This window comes from Perca fluviatilis, chromosome 19, assembly GCF_010015445.1.
Source record: "Perca fluviatilis chromosome 19, GENO_Pfluv_1.0, whole genome shotgun sequence".
In the NCBI taxonomy this organism is placed as follows: Eukaryota; Metazoa; Chordata; class Actinopteri; order Perciformes; family Percidae; genus Perca; species Perca fluviatilis.
This window is the reverse complement of record NC_053130.1, coordinates 24,042,413-24,054,553: the sequence shown is the minus strand read 5'-3', so window position 1 is coordinate 24,054,553 and position 12,141 is coordinate 24,042,413.

Here is a 12,141-nt window from a genome sequence, read left to right as displayed (position 1 = left end):
TATGTACCTTTTTTTGAACTGGATTATGTTTGGACATTGCTTAAGTTCTGTGCACAGACCATTCCACCATTTAACACCACTGATTGTAATGCACTGACTTTTTATAGTCGTGCGAACAGCTCGAACCTTGAATTTAAACTTATCCCTTAAATTATACCCCCCCTCTATCAAAAAGAACTTCTGAATATTACCTGTCAGTAGTCTGTTCTTTGCTTTATACATAATTTATGCTACTTGAAATTCAAATTCAAATTTCTACCACAAGGGGTCTGTCAATTAAAAACAATGACACAAGAAGGACTTTGATGATGTTGTGAAGTACCGTGAGATCATGGGAGTTGTTGTCTTCATTGCCAAACAAACACCTTTGTGATGAAAATCTATCTGACTTGACTCAGGCAGAAATAAGTTTTATTTATGTTATGTTCATTCACATTGCCATTTCATTCTAATGAAATAGCTGTGAGTAACATTACTAATGTAACGTTAACTTGATTAATTACTATTAGATAAGTTGACTACCCATACAGCTACGGTAGCTAATGTTACGTGGCAAATTAAATCGTGGGGTAGCCCAGCGCTGTTATCCATGGTCAAAACAGACATACTAAAAATAACTAATAAGCGCGTTGAATGTTGTTTTAATGTTATAACATTACCTTGCGCATTAGCTTGTTGGCTGGCATCATAGATGTATGCATATCTATGGCTGGCATGAGCCACTTGTCATAGTAGCACATTGTAATCTGTGTTTCCCCAGAAGTTAGAGCAACTGTAGAAAGTAAAAGTTATATGACGCCATTGACGAGCAACCAAATAACATGGACTGTTACCTTGAATTAAATTTCAGATTTTTGGATAATTTTGGATAATGTAAGTACACATCTTAACAAAATATATAACATCGGTCTAGTCGTTTTTAGACATTTTAATGCGGAAATGTTACATACTACACCTTTAACTACTACAACACGGTATCAATGACTCAACGCTGCAAGAAACCCAAACAGAAAACCTGCATGTCTGGACCATCACATTCTAAACGAGTTTGCTTTGATGTGTGAACGGGTGTACTTTCTTCAGACCCTCCAGCTAATCTGTCCATAACTGTGGTAAACGGATGGATGGACACTTCAAGGAAACAGCATAGCTCTGATGAAGTCTGACAGAATGTTGCTGTTTTTCTAAAACCACCCACACTGTACTGTAGATATGACACATTTATCCATGCTGACAGTTATGATGTGAATGTACCACTGTTTCCTGAGAGCCAACAGAAGATAAAGTGGTCATCATATTACTCATCCTAGACCTAGATCGTTGCCCTTCAGCAGTCACTGAGCTGTGACAGGTGTGCAGCCCATCCTGAATGTAAACAGGTCTCGTTTTGAGCTCACCTTTGTCCATAAATTGTCACAGATGCTCACACTGCTCTGCTTATAGACACTTCACAGCAGCATGGGAAACTGACATATCTGATTGTAACCGACAGAGTAGAACATGAAACCAGGAAAGGATCACTTTGCAAATGTTGCCCTCAGGGTAAGGACAGAAAAACTGCACTGACTTTATCTTGTTGGTCAGCTTTTAAATGTCAGGAGCTTTTTTCCTGACCCCTGTCAAAACTAAACACTGTCAAAGTGAGGCTGGGCTTTGGAGTGTGACCTGTATACCGGCACATATGTAACCAATATGTATGTTTGGGGGCTTTGTGCAATATAAAGTTTGAAATAAACTGCAAAAATGTATTGTAGCTATCAAAATATGTAAAAGGACCATTCAAATGCCTCCAAAATGTTTTGCAATATCCTGACTGTAATATTTATCTAGGCTTGTTTTTCTTTTACAAAACTACTTAGGTCATTTATTGAAGTTTATGTCTATTGGCTCATTAAAATCCACATGCTTTAAATCCTTAAAGCTCCCATATTATGCTCATTTTCAGGTTCATATTTTAAGGTTGTACCAGAATAGGTTTACATGGTTTAATTTTCAAATTTTTATTGTACTGCACAGCTCTCTCTCACTGCTGCAGCTCCTCTTTTCACCGTGTGTTCAGGTCTCTGTTTTAGCTACAGAGTGAGACATCTTTTCTTCTGTACTATCTTTGATTGCACTTGCACATGCGCAGTAGCTCAGAATGTAGATCATGTCAGCTAGCTCCATAGACAGTAAAAGAAAGGCTGTTTCTCCAACTTCGGTCAGTTACAAGGCAGTATTAGCTGGGAGATTTCTTCTAAACAAGGGCGCACATGTAAGTAGTTCTTTTGTAGATTATGGTAAACTTGGTGAAACAGCATGGATGGATTTTTTTTCAAAGTTTGTATGCATGTGGAAGCACCAGAAACAAAATAACACCCCAAATCCAAATGACTTTTTTCATAATATGGGCACTTTAATGTAATGGTGTGTTGTGTTATCACACGTGATTCAGCATGTCCTACATATATGCAGCATGTCCTACATATATGCAGTAATGTTTATGACAATTTGAGCAATATTGCTTCAGGGATGTAGGGAAATACTCAAAAGAAATATTTCACAAGGGCTGATTACCAACAAGTTAAATATGCTTACTCAATCACAATATGCTTTGAAATGATAAGAGCTTTAAAGAGATGCGTTTATTTGCTTTGAAGTAGAGCGTTAGATACGAAGCCCGATACCACTCGCACGTCTGTCTGTTAAATATGGGGCTACAGGCATCAGCTGGTTAGCTTTGCTTTGCATATAGACAGGAAACAAAGGGAAACAGCTAGCCTGGCTCTGTCCAAAGCAAAAACAACAAAATTGCCTACCAGCACCTCCGCTCACTAAATACACATATATCTCATTTGTTTCATTCGTATAAAACTGGAAGTGTAAGAACTGAGGGTTATGTGGTGGAACTATTTCTTGACGCAGGGACAGGGCCGGTTCTAGCCCTTTGGTTGCCCTAGGCAAGATTGAGTTTTGCGCCCCCCCCCCCCCAGTCTCGCACTGCCAGATAGAGTAGCAATGTATGTTCATTTTAGTTTCTAGCTTCCATGTAAGTTGGCACTAACATTTGGTATAATCATAACTGGTCTGGCAAACCAAAGGCCAGTGTTTTGTTTCCAGATTTGTGTGCATGGTGACTTATGATGGGGGAGGGGGGGGGGGGGCGGTCTGGGGGTTACTCTTCCCACTTTTGCTTCTTTTGTTGAGGAAGTAACCACCTTAAATGTGCATATTAAAATTATTCACCTGAATGATACATTAATTCATTTTAATGAATTAATAAACCACTGGACTGTAATATTTCAGATGTGTTTGAGCAAGATTTCTGCTCATTTTCAAAACTTTGTGCACATTCAAAATACAGTATATCTCATCTGTGTTCTCTGAGGTTTAGAGGAGTTGTGATATTGTGAGAAAAATAAAGTGATAATACAATAGGCTATTAAAAGAATAAAGTCACTATATTTCAGAAAATAATCCATCTGCACCATAGTCTGCTGTGCATTATGTGATTGCTCTGTTGATACGGTAGATGTCAGACCTCCTGACAGACACAGAGCCCCGTTTGGGACGCTGGTCTCTGAATGAGACAGGTTAGGGAAGTGGCTGTAGGCTACGCTGCTCTACATCGGAGGTGGAAACACAACACTACGCAGAAATAGGGACACATCTGCCGCAGCATGCCCACAGCAGAGCGCGTCCATTATAAACCTACAGCAGCTCCGTGTCTGTGCCGCTGCTCGTCTCTATTTCTACAGCGAGAGTGGACACTAAGCGACGCACAGGTCTGCTTCAGAGCTCTGTGTGTTTAAGTCTGACCCGTAGACTGGAAACGTCGCGTAATGAAAGGTTGACAAGTAAGCGTATGGCTGAGGGGGCGCCCTAGGATGATCATGTTTAATGAACATGTTTTATTTCGCTTGTCGTTCTAATTCTATTATTAATGAAAAGTAGACCTAAGGACGACACGGCGCCCCCAACACTTTTGACGCTCTAGGCAATCGCGTTGGTCGCCTATAGCAATCGCCGGACCTGCGCAGGGATTTCCAGAGTCTCACTCTGAGTCTCCTGTCTGCTTGGAATTATGTTTATATACAACTAAGTTACAACAGTTACTACATTTTGATGAAACTAGCCATTGTTTCCTGTCTTGTATGCCTCTGGGCCCTATCTTGCACCCGGCGCGGCGCAGCGCAGCGCAGCGCAGCGCAAAGCCTGACATAAGTGTCTTTGCTAGTTTAAGACCTACACAGTTGTCAATTTCCGTGTTGTTTAAATAGCAAATGCACCTATGCCCATCTTTGCGCCCATGGGCGTGCTGGTCTTACAGGGAGGTGTGTTCATGTGCATTCTTGGCATATTGCTATCTTGAGGCAGCGGGAATCGATCGCGCAGCATTTCATTGTTATTTTAACAGCAAATTAGTAAAATGCGCCAAGACTTGTGCACAGCTTGTTACACACACACAGGTAAGCGCAGTAGCACACAAACATGCAAAAGATTACAAATAAAAATATTACGGTGCAAATCCGCTATCATAATAGCGATGCGCCAAGGTACAAATGCACCTGGCTTTAAAAGGGAATGGGAGATGACACTGATTGGTTTATTGCATGTTACGCCCAAAATACACCTATGAATTAATGAAGACACTAAAGCCTGTTTTATGGTTCTGCGGATGCTCCACGCAGAGCTTTCGCCATAGCCTATGTAAGTGGCCTGATGTTTATACTTGTGCGCAGGTGTGTGTGTCGAGCCGGCATGTGTGTGTGTGTGTGGAGAGTGGGTGATAGAGTGAGGGAGAAATGAGAGAGTGACAACGATTAGCTTTGGAGCAAGTACCGACTCTAGAGTCATAGTGAGAGAAACAAAGTGTCTCCCCTGTTCTTTCTGACCACGGTAGGAACATTTGTAGCAGGAAAAGTGAACCCTCTCCTTTATGTCATGTTGGTTATGGAGAAGGAGAACCAGGAAATGAGTCAGGGGAAATGCAACCCTACCCAGAGGTGCACGTCAGGCTATGGCGTAGGGTCCGGCGTAGACGCAGAGGGGTCTGCGGAGGTACGCTGTCGATTCGACGCAGAAGCATTAAACAGCCTTAAGTACAACCCCTTTGAACCATGCATGGACCATTTTTTCTGCCGTCAAACTAGAAAAAGTGGATTTGGACACGCCCTAAATGCACCTGCGCCATGCACTTCACGCTGTGCGCTTAGATCGTTAAAATAGGGCCCTCTGTGTCAAATCTAATACCTATATCATTTTCACTTGATAGTGTACTCATATACAGTACAGGCCAAAAGTTTGGACACATCTTCTCATTCAATGCGTTTCCTTTATTTTCATGACTATTTACATTGTAGATTCTCACTGAAGGCATCAAAACTATGAATGAACACATGGAATTATGTACTTAACAAAAAAGTGTGAAATAACTGAAAACATGTCTTATGTTTTAGATTCCTCAAAGTAGCCACCCTTTGATTACTGCTTTGCACACTCTTGGCATTCTCTTGATGAGCTTCAAAAGGTAGTCACCTGAAATGGTTTTCCAACAGTCTTGAAGGAGTTCCCAGAGATGCTTAGCACTTGTTGGCCCTTTTGCCTTCACTCTGCGGTCCAGCTCACCCCAAACCATCTCGATTGGGTTCAGGTCCGGTGACTGTGGAGGCCAGGTCATCTGGCGCAGCACTCCATCACTCTCCTTCTTGGTCAAATAGCCCTTACACAGCCTGGAGGTGTGTTTGGGGTCATTGTCCTGTTGAAAAATAAATGATGGTTCAACTAAACGCAAACCGGATGGGATGACATGTCGCTGCAGGATGCTGTGGTAGCCATGCTGGTTCAGTATGCCTTCAATTTTGAATAAATCCCCAACAGTGTCACCAGCAAAGCACCCCCACACCATCACACCTCCTCCTCCATGCTTCACGGTGGGAACCAGGCATGTAGAATCCATCCGTTCACCTTTTCTGCGTCGTACAAAGAAACAGCGGTTGGAACCAAAGATCTCAAATTTGGACTCATCAGACCAAAGCACAGATTTCCACTGGTCTAATGTCCATTCCTTGTGTTTCTTGGCCCCAACAAATCTCTTCTGCTTGTTGCCTCTCCTTAGCAGTGGTTTCCTAGCAGCTACTTGACCATGAAGGCCTGATTCGCGCAGTCTCCTCTTAACAGTTGTTCTAGAGATGTTGTTCTAGATGGTCTCTAATCTGAGCTGCTGTTAACTTGCGATTTCTGAGGCTGGTGACTCGGATGAACTTATCCTCAGCAGCAGAGGTGACTCTTGGTCTTCCTTTCCTGGGGCGGTCCTCATGTGAGCCAGTTTCGTTGTAGCGCTTGATGGTTTTTGCAACTGCACTTGGGGACACATTCAAAGTTTTCGCAATTTTCCGGACTGACTGACCTTCATTTGTTAAAGTAATGATGGCCACTCGTTTGTCTTTTCTTAGCTGATTGGTTCTTACCATAATATGAATTCTAACAGTTGTCCAATCGGGCTGTCGGCTGTGTATCAACCTGACTTCTGCACAACACAACTGATGGTCCCAACCCCATTAATAAGGGAAAAAATTCCACTTAACCCTGACAAGGCACACCTGTGAAGTGAAAACCATTTCAGGTGACTACCTCATGAAGCTCATTGAGAGAACACCAAGGGTTTGCAGCGCTATCAAAAAAGCAGTTATTTCACACTTTTTTGTTAAGTACATAATTCCATATGTGTTCATTCATAGTTTTGATGCCTTCAGTGAGAATCTACAATGTAAATAGTCATGAAAATAAAGGAAACGCATTGAATGAGAAGGTGTGTCCAAACTTTTGGCCTGTACTGTAGATATTTTTAAATAAATAATTTGTGTTAAATTAAAATAGCACAAATGTGCTCCGTCAATGTACATCCACTGAAATTGGTTTGTTTTTGCCACTGACAGGCTCAGATTGTTATTATAAGTGTCTGACTACATGGGAAGATGGTAAAATCTCATTTTGAAATCTCGCTAGGTGACTTGTAGAACACAGCGGTGTGAAACGCGACTTGAGAGGAGTCCCGGGGAGTTTGTGAGTACAAAAAGCATATGTGTTGTCTAAAAGATTTTCAATTGCACATTTCCGATTTGTACCAATGAAATGTAAAGCTACACTTTGCGCAGTTTCCATAGACTTTACCTTTGCATATGGACAAGGCTGAAGTTGAGTCTGGTTGTGCTACAGCTACAAATGGATCCTAACACCCCAGCCAAAGAGGAGAAGTAGGCTGGGAATAACAGGGACCGCCCCCATGATTACGTTGTTTTTCCGACTGCCAGCGTTGACATGGTCGGGATGCGTGTTCTTCTTCTTCTGTTATATTGGCGTTTGGCATAACAACTTGTTGGATGACTGGGCATAGAGCATCAGGTGTGTGAAAACATGGAGGCAACAATAACAAAAGATTTACTGCTGTTTTCTTATGCGAGTATACAAACAGCACATCGACAGGACACGGATAAGGTGTTTTTTATACATAGGCCTATTTATGAATAATTTGAAACATATTATGTCTGTGTATGTTTCTTGGCAGAGGCGTTTGTCCACAAAAAACTGTTTATTGTCACTGAAATATGTTCAGTGAACCAAAGTCGAGTTTCCCACCTCTGATTCCCACAGGAAGAGACGTGAATGCTGACGTTTTCACTCGGAAAAATGTTTTTCCGATGTCTATGAACGCAGCATAAATCCTGTATCAAAGCACATTTTCCTAAAGAAAAATGCTGTTCCAAGAGTGGAAAGGTGCAGACAAAGCGGAGGTAAGCTAATGCTATTAGCTAAAGTTACTGTGTTGACCTGGCATCAGTAAGTTACACAGGAAAGCATGGCAGGATAACGGCACCTTCCCCATCTCTCCATAATGTAGTCAGACACTCATAATGATCTGAGCCTGTCAGTGGCAAAAACAAGCACTTTTAGTGAGTGGAAAAATTGACGATGTGCATTTTGTTCACATTAGTCACTTAGACACAAATGCGTGGGATAATAGGGTCCAGGTTGTAACGTACAGAAATTCCCAATCGGCCCAAAATTATATGCGGAAACTCACCCGATGTGACACGTTGACTATAACAGAAAACTGAAAGGTAAGGAACCAAGCAGACTAATCAAAGCAGTTGGAACACAACACCTAGATAGCTTCTCAGTGGGATGTTTGACCCAGATATGTGAACAGAATACCTGAAGCTGCAGGCTGTGTCGAGCATGGATCCAAAGAATACATTTATTTAATGATAATCTGTTAATTCTACATAGCTGAACTGAAGTAACTCATCAGTACGATGTTGCAAGGTTGTGCATTACACGTTGAGACACCCACACAATCCATCACATGGTACAACGAAGGTTTTTGGCTCTCCAGCTGGAGGTTGGATTCTGTTCCCATCAAGGGTAACAATCATTTTCTTGATTTATTTTCTGCAGACGTGGTTAAGTCTGACAAACAAAAGCTCGCAATATGGAACAAAACTTTTTCAATGTTCACCTTCAAGAATGTTTTTCTTTTTCTGTTGTACTTTGTTCTTTTTCCAGTATTTTTCTGTTTACCTAGAATGCTGCTCAAAATGTTATTTTCCAGCTGGAGTTTTTGCTGCAGGAAATGTATAAATAAAACACAGAAGCATATGAAGAGTTGTGATCTGTGAAAGAAAGAAAATATTTGACAAAATACTGACATTTTCTATTTATTTTCTTATTTCTTAGAACTGTCATTGTTTGATTTTATAACAAGAAATGGCAAGATGGTTGCAGTAATTGCATGTGACATTAGGTCATTATATCTAATGGCTTGCATTATATGGAAAAATACAAACGTGAATACTGAAAGCCAGTTTGGATGGTCTTGACTCACCGGTAAATTCAGGTCATTTCAAGCCTGTATGGGAACAGCTGTGCGTGTGCGTTACAAAAAATAAGCCACATTAATTTTCTGAAGGTTGGAGAAGATTAAGAGTTTGTTTATATGTGGCTATGCGGGTGATTACTAGGATGGCTCTCACTGCATGGGCCAAGGGATTAGAAAAGCATAAGAAAGTGAAATGTAAAATGGTCTGTTATCTAGTGCCAGGGAGGAGTGTGGGGACCAGATGTTATCTTTATGTGGGTAATGGGTTATCACATCTCGGGGCACAGATTACCGATTTATTGTCCTTCCCTCCCTCTCTTAGATATTATTGAAGTTTTCATTATCTTGTCCACACACTGTCACCTCAATGACTCAGATCCTTCTCCTCAGCCCGATGCATAGTCACAAAGCAGCTTAGTCCCTGTCACCTCATTTACCCTCTCACACCAATCTTCATAGCTCCTTATCACCATAAACATATCACTGAATTCCAGCAATGACTTTCCGGTTATTAACTTTCATACTGCACTGCTAAAGCTGATGGGAAGATGGGGAATTTATTTGGTTATAGTTTGAGGATTCAAAATGGTTAATGGTTGTTTGGCTTTAGCGACTTAGAAGGAGATTCTAAATGGCTTGACAGATGCACATCAAACAATATAGCTAAAGGCTGCCGAGTCAGATGTCAAAATAAAACAAAGAACCTGCAAAGACAATTAACCAAGAGGCAGGATCTGGTTCATTTAGCTATTTTCTACCAAGAAAATAAAAAAAGAGGTTAGCATTATATTGCCAAATGTCTGAATTTTCAGTGTATTCACAACCATTTTCACTTTATTCACTTATTTATTAAAAATGAACTTCTTCACATCTTAGTTGCTACACTAACTTTCAGTTGGTGTCGACCTTCTTTGCCTGTCCTTACTCTAGCCACCAAGAAAACACCAGGGGGATAAACTAGGATTAAACTGTATTCTGTGGGCCCATGTGAGCTGTCACATTACCATGCACAAATGTAAGTGGGATCATGTCAAAGGAGTGGAGAGCCTGATATTTCTAGTTATGTAATCATCCAAAGAGCAGTCCAAAAGCATGCATCTTTCTGAAAAAGTCAGTCCTATTTGTGGGGGACATTAAGTCCTGGATGTCCCTAAGAATGGAGCTAACGTGTACTGTGATTTCAACAAGAGTCTATCGGCATTCCAGCAGCTCTGTTAGGCTTTACTTAGGCACAGCTGTGCTTTGAGATAGATACTAACATCAGCATGCTAACATGCTCATATTGCTTATTAACATGGGCTGGATCTTAACTCACTTAAATTGCATCCCAACTCCTCCACTTGTCTGCCCTTCCTTACATCGTAAGGCTGATTTATGATTGTGCGGAGGCTCCACGCAGAGCTTTCGCCGGCAACCTAAGTGGCCTGAAGTTTATACGTCGTACTAAGTTTATGCGTCGATATCTTTAAAGCCTACTACACACTGAGCCGATAATCGACCTTCGGACAGTCTGGCGAGGTCAGCGACTCGAGTCTGTTCGGTGTGTTCCGTGCCGTTGTCTGTCCGAGGGGCCGTCGGCCTTCATTTTGGCTGATTTGACATGTATAATCATCAGGGCGGGCACTGCCGGCGATCGGACTCAAATGACCCATCTCATTGGTAGAGTGCTAACCCGGAAACGGGGAGCGGAATGAGCATTACTAGAGTCTCTCAAAATCTGACGAAAATCTTTCAAACTGACCTTTGTCGATCTGAAATGAAGATTCAGCAACTGCACGGCCTATTTCTGGCTGAAAATGTTTTCAGAAACACGTTTCGGTGAACTATTTTAGTACAATATGAGATTGTGTTCTGAACAAGCCGCCATGACAGTCTGGCCTTGAATTTCCGGAGAAACCAGACCCACATGACGTGTTCGTCCAATCAGCTGGCGGTTTTAATTTTTGGGCGACAATATAGATTAGCGGCGCCTGCTGTTATGGAGACGTATTGCGTCTCGTCGCTTTGATATGTTCAGAGGCATTTTTTTGACCAACTCGGGGAGACCGATCAGTCCGACTGCCTTTTCTGCTGAGGGTCGGCCGTCTGGTCGGTGTGTCTGGGCCTTAGGAAAATAGCAGGGCCGGCATGTGTGTGCGTGGGGAGTGTGTGGTAGAGCAAGTGAGAGAGTGACGGTGATTAGCTTCGGAGCGAGTACCGACTCTAGAATCGTAGAGAAAGAAACAAAGTGTCTCCCCTGTGCTTTCTGACCACGGTTGGAAATCTGTAGCAGGAAAAGTTAAGCCTCTCCTTGATTTCATGTTGTTTTTGGAGGAGAACCCAAATATGTGTAGGGGGAAATGCAACGCTACCAAGCCACGGCCGAGCGATCACCGTGACTTGTAGTTAAATTTTTTGAGAGGTGCACATCAGGCTACAGCGTAGGGTCCAGCGTAGGGTCGGTATCAAATTTCGGTTCAACCGAGGAGTGAGGAGATGTCAAATAAGGGAAGTGAGATTCAGCCATGATGACATTTACCATGTTCACTATCTAACATTAGCATGGTAGCATGCTAATTTTTGATAATTAGCACTAAACATAAAGTACAGCGGAGGCTGAATGTCGTTAGTTTTGCACGCATTTAGCCATAAACCAAAGTATTGGACAAACTGAAAATTTTGACCTGATGATGATGCTAGTTGAAAAGTCACAGTTATTAGGAAGTTATCACAACTCATCCCAAGGGGAACATCTTTATAATATATCTGTAGCAATAATATAGCAACCCATCCAATACGTCATGATATTTTACCTCATGGTGGCACTAGAGCCCTTCAAAATCGCAGGAAGCCAATGAGTTGATTGGGGGAAAAAGCCATAAAAGCTAATGGTTTGTCACTGCCTGCTTGATTTGCATTTGGAGCTGTTAGCTGTGTCACTTCTGTCAATACAATGGATGCAGATAAAGATGTCAGAGGTGCTGTTCTGTTCTGAAACAGTTCTGTTCCAACACAATACGGCAAGAGCCGTGCTAATGAAAAACACCAGATTATAGGATTTTAAGTATAGATTACAGACAGAACATTGTGACGCCATACGTCAAACTTTAACAATGCATATCTGCTGTTGAACAGTAGTCACTTATACTACAATTGAAACAGTTTACCCAGTAGAGATTTATTGGGAAACCTTGAGTTTATCTAACAAAAGAACTAGAGTTGTATTGGAGACGCCTGTGGAGGTGTGTAGTTGAGATCTAATACACAGCATTGCCTGTCCATAACATCTGACGAATGCACCATCA